The sequence below is a fragment of the Sorex fumeus genome, unplaced genomic scaffold (assembly GCF_029834395.1).
Source record: "Sorex fumeus unplaced genomic scaffold, SorFum_2.1 ptg000007l, whole genome shotgun sequence".
NCBI classification, from domain to species: Eukaryota; Metazoa; Chordata; class Mammalia; order Eulipotyphla; family Soricidae; genus Sorex; species Sorex fumeus.
In genome coordinates, this window is record NW_026606064.1 from 52,846,110 (window position 1) to 52,859,218 (window position 13,109).

At 37.2% G+C, this 13,109-nt stretch overlaps 1 non-coding gene across 1 annotated transcript; it reads left to right on the plus strand.

The window, feature by feature from the left end:
• The first annotated feature begins 1,155 nt into the window (after nucleotides 1-1,155).
• LOC130016718 (U1 spliceosomal RNA) lies at nucleotides 1,156-1,321 on the plus strand. The gene has a single exon (XR_008791258.1). It is a non-coding gene; the product is annotated as a U1 spliceosomal RNA (small nuclear RNA).
• Nucleotides 1,322-13,109: the final 11,788 nt, after the last annotated feature.

Consider the following 13,109-nt stretch of genomic DNA (forward strand, 5'->3'; position numbering starts at 1 on the left):
TGAGTTGCCACCCACGACTGGCTCTCTGGCACGGCCATGGTTCCAAAGGCACAGAAACCAATATCGTAACTATCTGGCTCTTAGCAGAAATCCCTCCAGACTTAAATTAGTAAAATATAAGAAATCCAAAATCACATTGTCAGGATAGCAGCTGTGAGACATCATATAGTTCTCATAGCCAGCTATAGAAAACAAAGTATTTCACAATGCCTTTTCAGCAGTTCTGATTGTTGGGTGGAAATTTTAAACAATAATGGTGCCTCTTTTTTCGAAATAATGAATGTAATCAAAGGAGAGAGAGAGTTAAGTAGAAATCATCTGCCTCACAGGCATTGGGAGGGGTGCGAGGGGGGGTATATTGGGGTTCTTGGTGGTGAAAAATGAGTACTGGTGAAGAGAAAGGTGTTTGATCATTGTATGACCAAGACTTAAACCTGAAAGCTTTGTAACTTTTCCCACAGTGATTCAACAAATAAATAAAACAACAACAAGAAAACATATTTTAATTGCTGTAATCATATATTATTTTATTGATGTAAAATATAAAGGTTTAAATTTTACATTTAACCATGTTAGTGAATATTTTACTGGCATTAATAATACCAACCTTGTGCAATTATCTGTAACATTTATTATAGTAAGTATCTTCCAATTCTTTACTAAATCTACATTCGAAACTTTTCCAAAACAATTGTACTAGAAAGTTAAGAGTAAACATTTTTTCTCAAGATCAACAGATGGATTATTAGACTAGGATATACAAATTAAATGGATATATATGTATCTATATCTATATCTATCTATCTATCTATCTATCTATTGCTTTTTGGGTCACACCCAGCTATGCTCAAGCATTACTCCTGGCTCTTCACTCAGGAATTACTCCTGGCGGTGCTCGGGGGACCATATGGATACTGGGAATCCAACCTGGGTCGGCCACAAGGAAGGCAAATGTCTTACCAGCTGTGCTATTGCTCCAGCCCCTGGACATATTTTTTAAATTTAATTTTTATTTAGAAAGCATAAGTTGTGCATAATAACATTTTAAATTAAAAACAAGATATTTGGCAGGATGATATTTGGGCCTTGATTTTTGTTCCCCATGTTCATTAGCCTTGATTTGAGTGGTTAAGGGAATAAGAGAATGTTTATTTTATACTTATCTGACAGGGGACACCCCATGATCAGGAAGGTGTTTTCCCAGGGCAAGGCTTATATATGGCCCTCTATCTGGGCTGACCCCTGTGACTTTCCCAAATGTAAGAAACTCGACTGCATAATTTGCGATAGTGGGGAAACTGTGTTCGCACACTCTTCCCTCTCCTAAGGAAAAAAAAAAAGTTTATTTTCTTTCCATTGGTCTTATCAGAAACCTTTTATTTATTTATTTTTTAAATCTAATTGAATCATCATGATATAGTTACCAGCTTTCATGTTTGGTTTACAATCAATGATCAAACACCCATCCCTCCATCAGTGCACATTCCCCACCACCAGTATCCCCAGTATACTCCCCATTTGCCACTCTCCCCCTGCCTCCACAGCAGACATTATCCCCCATAATCTCTCTCTACTTTTGGGCATTATGGTTTTCAATACAGACACTGAGAGGTTATTATTTTTGGTCTTTTATTTACTTTCTGCACACATCTCCCATCCCGACCGATTCCTCCAGCCATCACTTTCTTAGTGATCCCTTCTCTATTCCAGCTGTCTTCTCCCCTTTGCTCATGAGGCAGGCATCCAGCTATGGAGCAATCTACCTATCCCATGTATCTGCTATCCTTAGGTGTCAGCCTCCTGTTATGTTGCTTTATACTCCACAAATAAGTGCAGTCCTTCTATATCTGTCCCTCTCTTTCTGACTCATTTCATGTAGCATGATACTCTCCATGTCTATCCATTTTAAGCAAAGTTCATGACTTCATCTCTCCTGACAGCTGCATAGTATTCCATTGTGTAGATGTACCGAAGCTTCATTAACCACTCATCTGTTCTAGGGCACTTGGGTTGCTTCCAGATTTTGGCTATTCTGAGCAGTGCTGCAATGAACATATAGGTACAGATGTCATTTCTACTGTGCTTTTTGCATCCTCGGGATATGTTCCCAGAACTGGTGCTGCGGAGTCATCTGGAAGCTCAATTTCTACTTTTTGAAGGACTGTCCATATTTCTTTCCAGAAAGATGGACTAATGGGGATTCCCACCAACAGTGAAAGAGTGTCCCTTTTCCCCCACATCTATGCCAGCACTGGTTGCTTTTGTTCTTTTGAATGTGTGCCAGTCTCTGTGGTGTGATGTTACACCACATCACAAACAAAAATTGTTGTTTTTATTTGCATCTCCCTGATGGCTAGCAATGTGAAGCATTTTTTCAAGTGCCTTTTGGCCATTTGTATTTCTTATTGAGGAAACTTCTGTTCATTTATTCTCTCCATTTTTTGATGGGGTTGGAAGTTTTTTTCTTGTACAATTCTACTAGTGTCTTGTATACACTGGATATTAATCCCTTATCAGATGGGTAAAAGGTAAAGGTAAAGGCCCTCCCGTTGATCGTCGATTTGCTCGAGCGGGCCCAGTAACGTCTCCATTGGAGACTTTGTTGTTACTGTGTTTGGCATATCGAATACTCTCGGTAGCTTGCCGGGCTCTCCGAGAGGGGTGGAGGAATTGAACTCGGGTCGGCCATGTTGGCCGCTTGTAAGGCGAACGCCCTACCTGCTGTGCTATCACTCCAGCCCTATCAGATGGGTATTGGGTAAATATTCTTTCCCATTCTGTGAGTTCTTTCTGTATTTTGGTTACTGTTTCCTTTGAAGTGCAGAAGCTTCTTAGTTTGATGTAATTGATCTTATCAGAAACATTTTATCAGAAAAAAATCTGATAAGATATTGAAGTGACATTTCAAATACTTAATGATCATATTAAAAGATGAATCTTTTATGGGCATCTCCTAAGTTGTGCTCAGGGTCCCTAGTGATACTCAACCAACAGGAGGTGAGTTTCAATGCTTGGGTGTGAGATGCGGTGCCAGTTCTGCACTGAGGGGCAGGGGATCATACAGGCAGAACAGCTTAGGAGTCCAACTGGAATGATGGAGATTGAATCCAGGTTTTGCACTATCTTTATGGCTCCTTCTGACCCCTCAAAAAGTATTTTCAAGGCTAACATGGTATTTACTAAAATGAATTTTGAAATAAGTGGTTGTTCCTCTCACAAGATAGTGAAGCAAGCCAATATTCAAGATGAGTAAATGTATTGTATTTTCTTCTTAAAACTATATATGGCTATAGATATTGATTTTATTTTTTATGTTAGTATCAACTTTTATGAGTCACATAAATTGTCTTAGGCAAAGCAAAATGGATTTTTCAAAAGCTTAATTCTGAAAAGAATAATTCTTGTCTAATCTTGACTGATGCACTTTTTTTTCTTTAGTTTATCCCTGTAAAGTCCTAAAATCCAGACACTTTCAGCAGGGGAGCAATAGCAGAGCAGACTGGGCATTTGCCTTGTATACAGCCGACCTGGGTTCAATTCCTCTGCCCCTCTCAAAGAGCCCGGCAAGCTACAGAGAGTATCTCACCTGCACAGCAAAGCGTGGCAAGCTCCCCGTGATGTATTCGATATGTCAAAAACAGTAACAACAAGTCTTAGAATTTGTTGTGAGACGTTACTGGTGTCTACTCAAGCAAATCGATGATCAATGGGAGGACAGTGCTACAATGCTATATGGCCCGTTATTGTAATTATTCCCATATTAGCATTTTTATCACCATATTTAATTGCTGCTCTATTATTTTTGATTTGCTTGCCTTTATCTGCACAAGATAGTTGTTTGTATTTTTCCCCTTCAAGCAATCCTGTAAATCCCTCAAATGTCCAAACGTACAACAAATAGCCCATTATAGTCTTCTTAGAGCTCTCTGTTTCTCTACACCTTGATCCTCCTAGTTGAGATTGCAGTTTGCTCTTTCCTTTATAAGCATGCTCATTTACTTTTTTAGGGTCTTGCGTTTTTCCTTAACATTTCCTCTAGCAATTTCCTTCAGAAAGAATAGGGAAAATAGAGTCCCTTTGTTAGCTATTGCATTTTAAAATATGTCTCTAATTTATCGTTAGACCCAATTAATATAATTTCTCCAAAGATAACTATGGATTAGAATTATGAAGAAAGCTTCTCTTCTCCAAATGTGAGATATTGCTTAGGGACTGAGTAGGTCACTGTTCTGTCATGGTGGACCATCCTGGGAAGACTGTCCAATGCTAGAGCTCACTACTGATTCAGCAGCACTAGTGCCCCCAGGGCCACTTTGGTGATGCTCATGGGGTCCTCCAGAGCTACATGTGGCAATGTTCAGTGAGTAATATGGTCCTGGGGATCATCTTTGAGCTGTCCTGATGGTACCTGTGAAGTAATTTCTCTCTACTTTTTAGTGTTTCAGTGTTGCAGGGAGAAGCGTAATGCCATTTGATTCTCTCTCTATTGTGTACTTCGTAGAAGTACTTTAGTATTTATTTGTGGAGTGGTGGGGGCAGATGGCTGGGCACAACCCGAAGTATTGGGGGTGATATTCCTGACTCTGACTCAGGAGTGATTAGATTGCTGGTGGTGTTTGGTGGACAATATGTAGCACCAGACGTTATTTCAAGCCAGTTTTGGTCACATGCAAAGGAATCAAGAACCTTATTTTCTACAACCTTTCAGGCATACCCTGGATGTATTTGGAATTTTTCTGTTATAGTAAGTCTCCTTGGTATGAGTGTACTTACATTTGTAGTACCAGGACTTGGTACCTCTTAATCAGGAAGATAATCATGGTATCAAATTCTGGGAATTATTGTCATGAATTTTTGATAATGTCCGCACTCTGTTTTGCTCATTTTCTCTTTACAAACTGTCAATGAATTTAACAGTGGATCCTCAAATTTAATTTTGAATATTGTTAGTTATTCTTAGCTTTGTTGTTTCCACATTTTCTCTGAATATTATTATCAATTTACCAGGCAATCTCTCTTATTTCAATTCTTGCATTCTAAATATTTCTAAAGTCATACATTCCTTCTTCACTGTCACTGTCCTCCCATTGTTCATCGATTTGCTCGAGCGGGCCCAGTAACGTCTCCATTGTGAGACTCGTTGTTACTGTATTTGGTATATCCAATACATCATGGGTAGCTTGCCAGGCTTTGCTGTGTGGGAGAGATACTCTCGGTAGCTTGCCGGGCTCTCTGAGAAGGGTGGAGGAAATCAAACTCGGGTCAGCCATGTTGACTACATTTAAGGCAAACGCCCTCACCCATTGTGCTATCGCTCCAGACATTCCTTCTTGTCTTAAGTAAATTTCTTTTATAAAGTTTTAGTGGTTTTTTTTTTTTTTTGATCCCTCTGTAACCTTTCTCATCTTCTTACCTGAATTTTTTTTTTTATCATTTTCTCAATTTTAAATTTTTGGGGATTTTTGTCTTCTGCTTTGGGCTTATTTTAAATATACAGTGTTTAAGGCTGATATTTCACGTTGAAGAGTGAGGAAAAAAGAGTTGGTCAAAAATCTTGAGTACGCAACTTGGAACTGTCGGGTGGGAGATACTGGCAGGCATGAAGCAGAATCCAGATTTTAACCTGATAGAGAGTCAAGAACCTAAATGATTGCTTGCTTGGCCTATTGATTTCTTTAGGGTAGTGCTTCTCTGGTTTCTGTGTGTAAGAAAGGAGTCTTAAATCTGGCTGAGGAAAGGAGGTTACTCTTTCCAACTCCCCCCTTTTTAGCACAAAGCATCAGCCCTGATGCCTTAAGACTTGAGCAAAGATATGCAGAGATGAAGACAATTATCTGGGGCAAAACTTAGGGTAAAACTAGCCCTGCCTGGACAGGTTAGAAGAAAGAATTTACTCGATGATAGATTTTCATCAGTTTCTTCCTGGGGAGACTACCTCACCCAATGATGACTTCTCAGAGATTTTGTGGGGTAAACTGACCTCAGCAAACTCAAATTATGTTTTCAAATAAATTTACCTGCTTTGTTTCCTCATGTATTATCTCTCTGTCTTCACAAAGTTACTGGAACTGTTTTGCCACTGAAATCTCTTCGGTGACTTAATGGGTTAATGTGATTTTTGAAAAATTTTCTTTCTGTCATTTTATTTGGGTTTTAAGTAAGAAGAGATTGGCACATGTCACTACCCCATTTTTAATCAGAATGCTTTGAATTTTGAACTTAGAGTCTAGCAATATTATGATAATAATTGAATTAACCTCTTAGGAGTATATATACAGGTATACTGATGTTTAGCTAATAAAGATGAATATTAAAAAGATATTGATAGATTTCCTATATTTTCCGTATTGCTAAGCATAACATGTTTTCATCATATAAATTTGAATGTAAAAATATATGCTATCTTCATCAACTTTTGATTTTAAATACTATCACCTCATTTATATGTAGAGAAGATGAAAGATAGATATGTATGTTTTGGATCTCACTGCTACTAAGTTTTTTCTATAATGTGCAGAGCTATTCTTGAAGAACATGAATAAGAATGGAAATAGGTGAAGAAATTCTTGTCACTGCTGTCAGTTTCTCATTGGTAGATGATAAATATAGTCTAAAAATTAAGTTGTTAGGAAACTTACTCTTCTATACCAGTTAAGCTGAAAATGGTGGGCTGTCATAAAATAGAAATAGAATATGGTGCCAAAAGTGGACTTAGAGTTGTTAAGATTCCCTGAATAGATTATACAGTAATTTTGTTCCAAACCCCAAACATAGAGCACAAGGATATATAATTATTTTTGCATTTAGCTTCTTTTTATTTCTGATTTTCTTGGTCTCAGAACATTTAAGAGTTAGAATATCTTTTTGTCTTTCGTCTTCTAGTAACTTAAGGTGTTCAAAATTGGCAGAGTTTGTAGACTTAGGACTATAGAACAGACAGTAGATTTACTGATCTGTTGAACATCCTTTTATTAGAATATAAAACACTCTATTCTACCTATCAAAACAGGTACTAGGTATATTATTTGCATTAAAGCATGCCCACATCTTTCAGTAAAGAAACACAATTTGGAGTAAAATCCACTAATCCTTCTTGAAAAAGTAATGTTTACCCCACAACAAAATATTTTGATGTCCATAATATTCAAAGCAGTTTTCCAGATAAGTAATCCAATTAAAGTACTTGGTGAAATAGATTATTTTTATCTGATATATTTTTTAATGACCATTATGGATATACTGAATTTTGGCTTCAACATTGAAACTTATCATACTGTCTCTCCTGAAATGCTAGTTTTCTTGTGCATCAGAGCAGTTCTGAACATTATAAGACTGGTACATTCAAGTATAGCTTCAGAGTAAGAGAAACTGTTTCAAAAATTATTTTCAGTAGGAGCATACCTTCTGCTTCAAAATATTTTGCATCATTATGACAATGATAGTTAGAAATGATCATTCTGTACAATAACTGAGTATTGAAAGTAGGTAAAAGGATATACATGATAAACTTCCAGTATCTGTATTGCAAACCATAGTGCCCAAAAGAAAAGAGAGAAACAGAGTGAACAAGTGAGCGAGAGAGAGAGAAGTAAGAGAGAGAGAGGGAAGGAGAGAGAGAGAGAGAGAGAGAGAGAGAGAGAGAGAGAGAGAGAGAGAGAGAGAGAAGAAAAGTACCTGCCATAGAGGTATGTGTATGGGGAGGAGAGGGGATTGAGAATTTTGGTGATGGGAAATATACACTGGTGAAGAGACTGGTGTTGGAACATTATATGGATGAATCCCAATCATGAACAACTTTGTAACTGTGTGATTCTATTAAAAAAGCAGGGGGGGGGCGAAATAGTTTGGATCTTACATTACACTAAACACAAATCCAGTTATTATGAGAAAATATCAGAAATATACCAAAATTTATGAAAGTGGTAAAATCACTTCTATAACAAAGAGAAATATGCAAGTCATTTAAATAGTTAATATCTAACTTTCACTTTAGAGAAAATTAGATGAGGATGTAGTTATTTTATCCAAATTAGTTTCTAGAAACCTACTAATGGAAATTACCATTCTAAATTTAAACCAGCAATGCATAAGAATTTTGTGGGAGATCCACATGTCCACAGGGTTAACTTTGTACTCCAAAATATTCTATCCTAGCTTGAAACAGACTGTTCTATCAAGGCTCTTCATGGTTATTTTCACTCATTATTAGACAACTCTAAAGGAATGAAAGTGATGATATATACTTCATTTCAAGTACTGAAAGGAAATAGGAGTACAGGAATGCTTCCAGTTTGTAAATTACAGAAATTTGAACAAAGCAATAGAGCTTCCAATTTTATAAATGTTCCCTATAATTAAATTCTATTTGCTCAGCAATGGTAAGTGAGAAAAAAATCTGTGAAAGCGATAACTTGAAGCTAAGCAAATTCATTATCATCAAAACATTAATAGAGAAGTTAAATTCTTGTTTAATATATTGAAGAAATGTTTTCTTAATTTATTGAATAATTGTTACCATTGTGAAGAATAAATGAATAAAAATGAAGGTGTCAACCACAAGGGATATATATATATATGTATACATATGCATATATATATTACATCTGGATGTTCAGTCATGCCTAAGCTCAAGCATCAGCCTTAATCCTAATAAATATTATGATCTAGAATTATCTAGAGATTCTTAACCTCTCGTAGTTTCCTAGAAATAGGTGGTGAAGCTACATCTACCTTTATGGGGTTGCTAAGGAAACCAAATAAAATGATGCGGTGGAAAAGCTAACCTAAACACTGCAAGCATCTTACAGAGTTTGGGTTTCAATTATGTCTATGATTGGTTTCGCTTTTCCATAAATAAACTGAGTATTTATAAAGTCAATGGTGCAGATGAATTAAGATTCTGTCATTCTCAGGTCTCTTAATTACTTTCCTTCCTTCCACTGAGCACATCAGTCTGGACTAGTGTGAAGCTGAATTCTGAAACCATATTTTCACTCAGTTGTAAAATGGAAGAATCAATGCAAGAGCCTGAATAATCCTTTTATTGCAATTCATAAATTAGAGGTTGCTGCCGCCATTAGCCTGGGTCATTTGCAGAACAAACTAGAGTTTTTAATTAATAGCGCCATCTTTTTTCAGAAAATTTCCCTTCCCACCCCCAAGTCATATGTTGATCCTTCTCCAACTAAACTTTCCCCTAAAACGAATGTGCAACATCCAAACTAAACATGTTTGTTAAGACTGTTCAGATAAACTCCTAATAATTCTCTGTAAAATTGGAGTAAAGCTGTCTACTTTTCCCAAATCACCTTTGAAGAAGGTATACATATCATCATGTCTCTCTCCTACCTCTTCCCTTTCATTGACCTGGTCTGCAATGTTCTCTTCATCTATTTATATATTTAAATTTTTTCTTTCCCTCTAAATTGCTACAATACATCTAATTTGGCCTTTTCTTCCACTTTGTTTCCTACATTTATTTTCTTTGTATTGTAAAATCATAGTATTTATCACATTCTCAGTTAACATATGCGATGGAACATTTTGATTCTTCCTTGTAGTTTTTCTGTAATTGCTCCAGGCTCAGAATCTACAACAGGTGCCCAATAAGTGCTATTGAAAGTATCTTTTAATTATTCTCTTCTAAAATCAGCGAAGTTGGCTTTGGATCTAGTTAAATATTTACTGAACAGCACATTATTTTCTCAGCTTGCAAGACTTGATACAACCCTTGGGTTTTATCCCTTAATAGAGATTTTATGGGGGAAAAAAGTAAAATTAAGCAAATGAAACATAAAGATAGCGACTTTGAAGTCAGAAAGACTGGGTTAAATTATATTCTTAACTTCATCTAAATGTCTAGATTTTACATATAGTCTCTAAAATTTGTTTTGCACAACTTTTACAAATTAATATAAAAACTCAAAGGGCCACAAATTAATCTATCAAAATTAATAACAGAATGAAAATACCAGGATAATAGTACAACTGGGTTGCATGCAGCCAACCCAGTTTAATCCCTTGCTCCACACACTGCTGGGAGTGATTACTGAGTACAGAGCCAGAGTTAATCAATGAGCAGCTCTGGGGAAGAAGGAAGATGGGGAGTAGAAGGAGGAGGAGATAAACTCCATGTTTAGATATTCCTCAAAGTTCATATACAGTGTTATAAATTTAGATATATTTTATAGAATTTTTTATTTTTTCACATAATTTTCTATTTGTACCATTTATTATCCTATGAGCACTCTCATATTTTAAGTTATATCCCATATCCCTGCTTCACATATCTGAACTTGAATAGCAATATAATATTTGAAAATGTATTTCAAGTATTAAATCTACAGGTGATTATTAAATCAAAAATTATACTTTGCCCCACCTTAAATCCTGCTATGGGGCATCTAAAAGTAACTTGAAGCATGAACCTCACCAACATTTTTTTATTTTTCAATAAGCACCGTTAGTCCACTTTATCTCAAAAATGATAGAATAAAGGGTGCTCCTTTGATCAAAAAAAAAAAAAGAAACAAAAACATGCTTTTATGAACCAAACAATATAACTCGCAACATTTCTTGTCACTAGCTAGAAAAAGTCCATCAAAATTGGCTACTGTCTGAGAATAATTTTAAAGTATGCTAAAAATGATATGCCCACATATTCATGTATTCATTCTTGTGAGGGAAAAGTAGCTAAACATTCTTAGCCAGCCTCTTCAGTTTTACTGTGAGAATTCCCTTGTGCTGTGGGTTCATTCAAAGCCAGGAGTATCGCTTTACACAGATTTTCATTGTACTCAAGGGAAGTTTATGGAAATGTTACAGAAATAAGCTACAAATGGAAACCTGGCCTTCTGCCAACCTGCATCTCTCTCTCTCTCTCCCTCTCTTTGCTCTGACATTTCTTTTCCACTTTAGCACTTAATGTGTTCTATATTGCAAAAAATATTTATCTAAGATTAATTTCAGGAACAAAAAATAGCAATCGCCTCCCCAACAATATTAATAAATAACTGACACTTAAGTTGCATAGTTGTGTGCCAGGGATCTTTCTAAAGGAGTGACATTTGTGAAATGTATATATTTTTTGGATACTAATTCATGTAACTTTCACAATGTCCCATAAGATAGACGCTATGCATATCCCCGTTGCAAAAGAGAATATGAGCATTGTGAAAAGATTTGCTTAGGGTCATGTAATTGCAGATGTAGATTTGGAACCCATGCATGTCACCTAACACAGGCATCTAGCTGCCTCAGTATTGCTATGGACAAATTATAACAATCTTCCTCTGTCCACTAAAAAATTTTTAAAAATTTAAAACAAATATTGGTTAAGAAAGGGGGAAGGGGTTAATCAAGTTCACAATAAATTTGCCTTATTTTATGTTATGTAGCTCTTATATTATACACTGATCACTTGACATCCCATTACTCATCGATTTGCTGGAGTGAGTGCCAGTAGCAACTTCATCCCTGTTGAGAGCTAGTGTAGCCCAATAGCGTCTGCTCGCTCCAGGAATATGAAGAGCCTCAAACTGATCATTCAGGTTCTTGAGGAAGAAGTTTGACCATCTCGTCGGTGGGCAGCCACGCGGTCTATTGACGTCCCATGGAATCCAGTCGGTAATGGCTCTATCCAGTGGTCATCTTCAAATTGCATTATGTGTCCAGCCCATCTGATTTTTGATGCCTTGGCAAACAAGACAGTGTCCCTGATTCTCAATCATCGATGGAGGTCAGAACTCCAGATTCTTTCTCTCACTTGAATGAAGCTTAATGCTCCAAGATATCTCTTTCGATTCATCTTTGGGAGATAAGAATAGCATTCTATCCTGTTTTTGTAGGACCCAGCTCTCTGAGGACAGTGCAGTCGAAGAGATGTGCCTGGAGCCAGAGGTTCTTCATCCGCTTACCTATTTCTTCAATGCTCATGAAGGCATTCCAAGCTGCTCTCTTTCTCCTGAACAACTCAGGTGCCAGGTCATTCATCAGATACACATAACTGCTGCATTCAGAGATGTTCATTCCATTGAGAGTGAATGGAGCATCAGAAACGAGTTTGTTCCTCATAAACATTGTCTTTGTGAGATTCAGCTGCAGTCCTACCTTTCCACACTCATGGTCGAAGTTGGTCAGCATTTGTGCCGCTAGGCTAATGTTTGGTGTTATTAGAATGATGTCATCAGCAAAGTGGAGGTGGTGCAGTTCCCTACCATCTAACTTCACTCCCATTCCTTCCCATTCCAGTCATCACATGATGTTCTCAAGGGTGGCACGGAAGAGTTTCTGTGAAATGGTATCACCCTGTCGAACCCCTCTCTTGACATCAATGATTACTTCTTTGTAGAATGGTGAGATCCTGGTAGTGAATCCGTAATACAGCTCACAGAGGATCCTGATGTATTGAGTTTGAATGCCCTGATTGGCTAGGGTTTCAATGACCGCTTTCGTCTCAACAGAATCAAAGGCCTTCTTTAAATCAATGAACGTTAGACAGAGTGGCATCTTGAACTCCCGAGAAACCTCAATGAGCTTGGTTATCGTGTGGATATGGTCGATGGTGCTGAATGCTTTGCGGAACCCAGCTTGCTCGCATGGTTGTCCTTCATCTAGTGTTCAGCCAATCCTATTCAGGATGACTCGAGTGAACAACTTGTAGATGACAGAAAACAGGCAGATCGGGCGAGAGTTGCCAATGTCATGGATGTCTCTCTTCTTGTACACTAGAACAGTCCTGCTGGATTTCCACTGGGATGGAACCTTGCATTCAGACAGGTAGCGTGTGAAGAGTCAAACCAGTGTATTGATGAGTACTGAGGGCAGGTTTTTCAGGTGTTCGGGTCTGACCTTGTCTGGGCTGGGTGCTGTTCACTTCTTTACTGACAAAATGGCATGTCAGATTTCAGAAGGGTGAACGTTGGGAACAACATATCTATCCTGCAGAATTTGGTATGTGGGCAGGTGAAAATGGCTATGGAAGAAATCCGAGTAGAAGTCATGGATAATCTTCGCCATTGTCCTTCTGGAAGATGTAATCGATCCATCAGAACTATATGATGCATCTATATAGTGTACATCTATAATGTATATTATACATTATGAATTTT